We start from the raw sequence: 7,500 nt of genomic DNA on the forward strand, positions 1-7,500 counted from the left end.
GAGGTGGGGAGGAGAAGTGGGGATGTGGGAATCTAAGGTGGAAAAGTAGGAAGGTAAAGAGATGGGGAATTGGGAGGTGAGGAGAGGGAGAGGAGGGGAGGTAGTGGACGTAAGGAGGTGGGAATCTGGGGAGGTGGGGAGGTAGGAAGGTAAGAAGGTGGGGATTTGGGGATTTAGTGGAGGTAAGGAGGGTAAGGAGAGGTGGGGAGGTAGGGAAGTGGAGAAGTGAAGAGGTGGGGAGGTGGGGAAGTGGAAAAGTGAAGAGGTCGGGTAATGGAGAGATGGGAATTTAAGAAGGTATTAAGTGGGGAGGTAGGGATATATAAAGTGTGGATTTGGGGAGGTATAGGGAGAGGGGAGATGATCAGAAGACTAATGGCCACAGTCTTCACTATTCCAATCACCCACATGAGTTTCTGAAGCTGTATAAAATCACCAAATAGTAAGCAGAATGAATATGGAAACACGTCATGGTACTGAAGGGATTAAGAAGACAGCCCTGGGAACGCTCTCTCTCTCTCTCTCTCTCTCTCTCTCTCTCTCTCTCTCTCTCTCTCTCTCTCTCTCTCTCTCTGCCTTGTGTCTGTCTCATGATAACCAGCACCGCTCGACCCAGAAAAGTCAGGAACCAAGGCAAGAAATAACGAAATACAAAAGTTACCGTCAAGTGTTATCAGCAAAACACAATATTTCACAGGCCGCTGATACGTGAGTCCCCGGTCTGCTGGTCTGTTCACCTTCCTCCCCAAGACACACGCTTTCCCGGAACACCACTCTGTTATCTTCCATCTAAGTGTGCCACAGAAATCAATACTGACTAACGTGAGGAAATAGATGAAATGCGTAACCTAACCTAACCTAACCTAACTTAACCTAACCTAACCCAACCTAACCTAACCTATCCTAACCTATCCTATCCTAACCCATCAATAAAAAAAAACCTTACGTCTAACTTTTAACCCAACCTAACTTTCTACTAAAACTAACCAACTTTATAACTTAACCTAACTTAACTCTCTCTCTCTCTCTCTCTCTCTCTCTCTCTCTCTCTCTCAAGTGCACTTAACCTAACCTAACCTAACACAAACTAACGTAACTAAAACAAATAAAAAAACAAAGACAAAATTAAGCCAAACCTAAAAATAAAAATTAAATAAATAAAATAAAATAATAATAATAATAATAATAATAATAATAATAATAATAATAATAATAATAATAATAATAATAACAAACACATTCACTTTACAATAATCGTTTTTCCTCCATTTATTGTCCGAAATCCATGATGTGTGTGTGTACTCTCTCTCTCTCTCTCTCTCTCTCTCTCTCTCTCTCTCTCTCTCGGCAATAATAATAACAACCAAAGCTAACTCAACGCAAGCTAACACACTAACACACGGCAGCGACACGGGGGAGGTCGCGGGAGAGGGCGAGGACATGTCAGGGGCGTCACATGGGAAGCCTTAGGAGGACGTGGAGGGGAAGCAGGGAGGCAGGGAAGCGTGGAGGCGGCGGGCAGCGACTTGAGGTATTCCCGTGCACGACCAGCCACGCCCCGGGCCAGCAAAGCGTCCAGGGAATGCCAAACAGGACACTCCCACACCATGATGACAGGTAATGCACACAGGTAATTCTCTCTCTCTCTCTCTCTCTCTCTCTCTCTCTCTCTCTCTCTCCCTTACCAACGCAGCGAGGAATCTATAGTCAATACAAATACAAACGAGAAATAGAAAATGGATACTGTGGCTGTGAAATGTGTCTGATGGAGTGTCTCTCTCTCTCTCTCTCTCTCTCTCTCTCTCTCTCTCTCTCTCTCTCTCATGGTAAAAAATAAGAAAACAAATGTAGAAAAGGAATGCAAACCTCTCTCTCTCTCTCTCTCTCTCTCTCTCTCTCTCTCTCTCACGGTAAAAAGAAAAACAGGAAAATGAAAGAAGAAAAGATAAAATACGAAAAGGAATGAAAATCTCTCTCTCTCTCTCTCTCTCTCTCTCTCTCTCTCTCTCTCTCTCTCTCTCTCGTGCAATATGTCCTCGTGACGCGGCTTCCGTTGGCCAGGTCACGACAGTCTCCCGGGCACCCAAGCCTCTCATTTCCTGGCTTCCAATTCACTTTTTTGCCCCTTCACCTCCCACTTTCATCTCCCTCTCTCTCTCTCCCTCTCCCTCTCCCTCTCCCTCTCCCTCTCTCCTTCCAGTCCTCCTCCACTCGCATCGATCACCTCCCTTCTCTCTTTTTTTTTTTTCTTCTTTCTGCTTTTTATTCGTTTCATCAATAACACGCATTCCTATATACCTCCTACACACACACACACACACACACACACACGCTCACACTCGCTCACAGTACAGTACGTTCCCAGCAAAGTCTCTCTCTCTCTCTCTCTCTCTCTCTCTCTACATTAGTTACATCATGTTATCAGCCATCCTCCTCCTCCTCCTCCTCCTCCTCCTCCTCCTCCTCCTCCTCCTCCTCCTCCAAACCATCCACCTACCACCACCACCATCACCACCATCACCATCACCACCACCACCACCACCACCACCACCACCACCACCACTAATTCCCACAAACAGCAACTTAGTCATCCAGAAAACATGTCGCTACAAAAAGAGACAACCCCGCATGGTCCACCACGTACGGAGCCCACGGACGTAATTCACGGACGCCGAGGGTGGGGGGGCGGGGGTCAGGAGGTGGAGGAGCGGGGGGTGGGATTGGGGCGGGTGAGCGGGGCGGGAGTTATGGTGTGTCCTGTGTGGATCGTGACGGGGCAGTCCAGCGCAGACTCACGCACTGCCCCGCTTAAAGGTCACCGCGATGAGAGAGAGAGAGAGAGAGAGAGAGAGAGAGAGAGATTTGAGTGTTTGAGTGAGTGTGTTTCAGTATTTGTATGTTTTTTTAGTGTGTTGAGTGCGTTTGGGAGTAAATTTATGTGCGTTTGCGTGTTGAGTGAATTTTGAGTGAGCTTTGGTTGTGAGTGGATGTTTTTTTATGTAAGATGTGGAATAACTGACCAGGCAACAAAAACCGATTAAACTATTGAGTGTTTGAGTGCGTTTGAGTGTGTTTGAGTGGGTTTGAGTGAGTTTGAGTGTGTTTGAGAACGTTTGAGTGTGTTTGAGTTGGTTTGAGTGTGTTTGAGTGCATTTGAGTAAGTTTGAGTGTGTCTGAGAACGTTTGAGTGTGTTTGAGTGGATTTGAGTGCGTTTGAGTGAGTTTGAGTGGGCTTGAGAACGTTTGAGTGGATTTGAGTGGGTCTGAGGGCCGTTTGAGTGTGTTTGAGAACGTTTGAGTGTGTTTGAGTGGGTCTGAGTGAATTTGAGTGTGTTTGAGAACGTTTGAGTGTGTTTCAGTGGGTTTGAGAGAGTTTCAGTGGGTTTGAGTGGGTTTGAGTGGGTTTGAGTGAGTTTGAGTGTGAATGAGTGCATCTGAGTGACCTTGAATAAATGTGAGAATATTTGAGTGCGTTTTTGTGTATGAGTTTAAGTTTGAGTGCATCAGAGTGAGTAAATTTGAGAGCTTTGAGTGTGAGTTTGAGTGCGTTTGAGTGCGTATGAGATAATTATGAATGTGTTTGAGTGCGTTTCAGTATTTGAGTGAGTCTGAAGCATCTGAGTAAATTTGAGAGTTTGAGTGCGTTTGAGTGCATTTGAGTGAATTAGCACCGGCGCCCCTTGAGCAGGCAGGAAATATTGAGAGGCGGGACGCGGGCCAGTTAAATACACGCCCATTACACGCCAAGTAACAGGTTCCCCCGCCAGATGGCACCGCGCATGACTGACTCCCTGTGACCTCCTGTGATGGATGGCAAAGGCGTGACCTGACCTCCTGGGTGGTGGTGGTGGTGGTTCATACTGCTCATAGTGGTGGTGGTGGTGGTAGTGGTGATTGGTTGGTGGTGGTAGTGGTAGGGGAGGTATTAGTGACTGGGTGGTGGTGGTGGTGATTGGTTGGTGGTGGTGACTGGGTGGTGGTGGTGGTGGTGATTGGTTGGTGGTGGTGGTGGTGATTGGGTAGTAGTGGTAGTAGTGGTGGTGGTGGTGGGGGAGGTATTGGTGGTTGTGGTTGTGGTGATTGGGTAGTGGTGGTGGTGGTGGTGGTGGTGGTGGTGGTGGTGGTGAAAGTGGCGGTGGTGGTGATGATTGGTGAAATGGTGAGAAAATACATATCTATATAAGAGATAATCAATTTTCCTCTCTCTCTCTCTCTCTCTCTCTCTCTCTCTCTCTCTCTCTCTCTCTCTCTCTCTCTCTCTCTCTCTCCCCTTTACTACAATTCAATATTTCTCGGCGGAAGAAATAGCGCTCTCTTATCATGATCTGGAAACCCTTCACATTACTTCCTCCCTTCAATACACGAACTGAATAACATCACCACTAGCATACAACTGTTGGGAACGCCTTGTCGTAACCTGCGGCCTTGTATGTTCCCGTTTTGTACACATAACACTCTCTAACTGTTTGGAACCTCTTCTTATAACATCTGGTCTTTCGCTCTCACTCAAAGAAAACAAGAAAATCAAAAGAAAGAACTCACTAACTGTATTTCAAACCAACTCAAACTCAACATTATCAACACATAATTTTTGGCCTTCATAGTACAAACATAATACTAACTAATCATTCCCACTGTGTAGTAATGTCAGTCAATCGAGTTATTTTCTTCCATCTGCTTCTATTCACGTATAACTATTTCAAAACTCTCGCCATAACTTTTAGCCTTCATAGCAGGATCACCAAACTATCCTTCTTCTTCATACAATCTTATTCTCACTGTGTAGTAGTAGTGTCAGCTGCTCGAGTTATCTTCTTCCATCTGCTTCTATTCACGTAACTATTTCAAAACCCTCGTCACTGCTTTAGTCTTTATAGTACAAACGCAATACTAACTCTTCTTCTTTTCATACGATCTCATTCTCACTAAGTATCAGGCTCGAGTTAACGTTTTCCATCTGCTTCTACTCATCACAAACTCAATACTGACTGACTGTACATAATCATTTCAAAACCCCACGTCATTGCTTCTGGCCTTCATAGTACTAAATCTTCTTCATACGACATTATTCCCAGTGTACTAGGCTCGAGTTGACTCTTCCAGGTGCTTCTATTCATTGTAAACCCAGTACTGACTCTAAATGTACGTAACTATTTAAAAAACCTCGTCATTGCTTCTGGCCTTCATAGTACAAACCCAATACTAACTCTAACCGCACATCGCTACTTCAAAACCCTCGCCATAACTTCTGGTTTCAATTACACATTCCTAACGGCATCTCTATTCATGCAGAACTAACTTTAAATCCTTCAGTACCATGACCCGTTCCCATATTCATTCTGCTTACTATTTGGTGATTTTATACAGCTTCAGGTACTGATGTGGAGGATTAAAATAGTAAAGACTGTGGCCATTAATCTTCTGACCTCCATAAACCCTTGCGAATGTCAAGAAAATGGTCTAATCGTACATAAATCTCAAAATAAACATGTGTCCCTGTACTGAAAGGGTTAAACTCGTGAACAAAGTATTTTAGAAGCTTTTAACCAAATCTATATCTATAGCCTTTAGCACTTTCCGTACTATACCGCGTTTTTATAATTGATTCTGCTTACTATTTGGCGATTCTATACAGATTCAGAAACTTTTGTAGGGATTAAAATAGTAAAGACTCCGGCCATTAATCTTTTGACCTCCACAGACCATTCCTAATGCAAATAAAATCGTTAACTCACACCCAAAAATCATGGTAAAAAAATGCGTCTCAGTACTGGAGGGGTTAATCTAACACACCCAGCACATAACTACTTAGAAACCCGTGTCATGATTTCCGCTTCTAACTGTACATCCCGCCGCTCTCGCCCAAGTCCCCACCACTCACAAGGACGGCTAAATGTTGTACGAGGGGAAAAAATAAAAGTAAAGGTCTGTCGCGTTATTCTGTACAGCAATAAAGGGTGGAACAGGAAAAAATATATATAATCAGAAGAATAGATAAATGAAGTGATAATAGCAGTACTAGATCGTCATTTTCCAGTGTACTTGTGAGGGAGATCCGAGACTGACAGCGCAGATTCAGAAAAAAAGGAAGTTAACTCTGTCTTTCACCATCACTTAAAGAATAAGGAAAATTAAAAGAAAGAATTCACTGGCTGTCTTTCATCACAATCCGCTGAAAAAGAAAGCTAACGGTCTGTCTTTCACCACAACTCAAAAAAAAATTAAATTAAAAGAAAGAATTCATTGACTGTCTTTCATCACAATTCACTAAAAAAGAAAGCTAACGGTCTGTCTTTCACTCACTCAAAGAAAACAAGAAAATTAAAAGAAAGAATTCATTACTGTCTTTCACCTCATCCCCCTAAGAAAAAAAAAGAAAAGAAAAAAAGAAAACTGTATTTCATTCCAACTCAAGAAAAAAAAGTAACAATTCCCTGTCTTTCATTCCCATCCCCCCCCCCAAAAAAAAAGAAGCTAACAGTCTTTCATCCCCACTGAAAGAATAACAGAAAATCTAAAGAAGGAATCACTGACACTTTCCTCTCAACTCAAAAAGAGAGAAAAAAAAAGGAGAAATAAAAACGAATCACAGTCTTTCACCTCCCATCCCCTAAAGATTATAAAGTTGTCTGTCTTTCAATCTCATTCAAAGGAAAAAGAATATCAAAAGAAAAAATCACTAGTGTCTTTCATTCCCAATCTGCGAAAAAAAAAGGAAAAAGAACAAAAAAGATTCCATACCTATTTTTCACTCCCACTCACCTCCTGCCCCTAAAAGTAAAAAAAAACAAATCACACGAGCACAGGAAAAGAGACTAAAGATGAAAGAAACGTGCTAACTGCCCCATACATTATTTTTCCTGTCGAAGTAGAAAAGATATACACAGACAAACTCATTTAAAGATTTCGGAGAGGTCTTCATAAACTTCTCTCTTACTCAGGGCAAACCAGGCCACACCAATTGCCAAACCATTAATTGAAGAGAAGAACGGAAAGAAAAGAAGAAAAAAAAGATGATGAGAATATACTTCAAGATAATCTCACAATGGGAGAATAGAAAGAACGAAGGAATAAAAAAAAATGATGTAAATAAAGTTTAAAATATCCCCATAAAAGGAAGAGGGAAAAGAGTAAAGAAGGAAAGGAGAAAAGATGATGAGAGTACACTTCAAAGTAATCTCACAATGGGAGAAGGAAAAAAAAAAAAGAAACAAGGAAAGGAGAAAAAGATGATGAAAACATACTTCAAAGTAATCTCAAAATGGAAGAAGGAAAAAAAAGGTAAGAAAGAAGAAAGATAAAGATAAAAAATAATGAAAGCACACTTAAGAATAACACCACAATGAAAGAAGAAAAAGAGAAAGAGAACGAAAGAGAAAAAGAGATGAGAGTAGACTTCAAAACAATCCGAAAAGAGGAAAAAAAGAGAAAGAAAGATAGAAATAATGAAAGCACAGTTAAAAATAACCCCCACAATGGAAGAAGAGAAAAAGAGAAAGA

Source organism: Portunus trituberculatus, chromosome 21 (assembly GCF_017591435.1).
Source record: "Portunus trituberculatus isolate SZX2019 chromosome 21, ASM1759143v1, whole genome shotgun sequence".
NCBI classification, from domain to species: Eukaryota; Metazoa; Arthropoda; class Malacostraca; order Decapoda; family Portunidae; genus Portunus; species Portunus trituberculatus.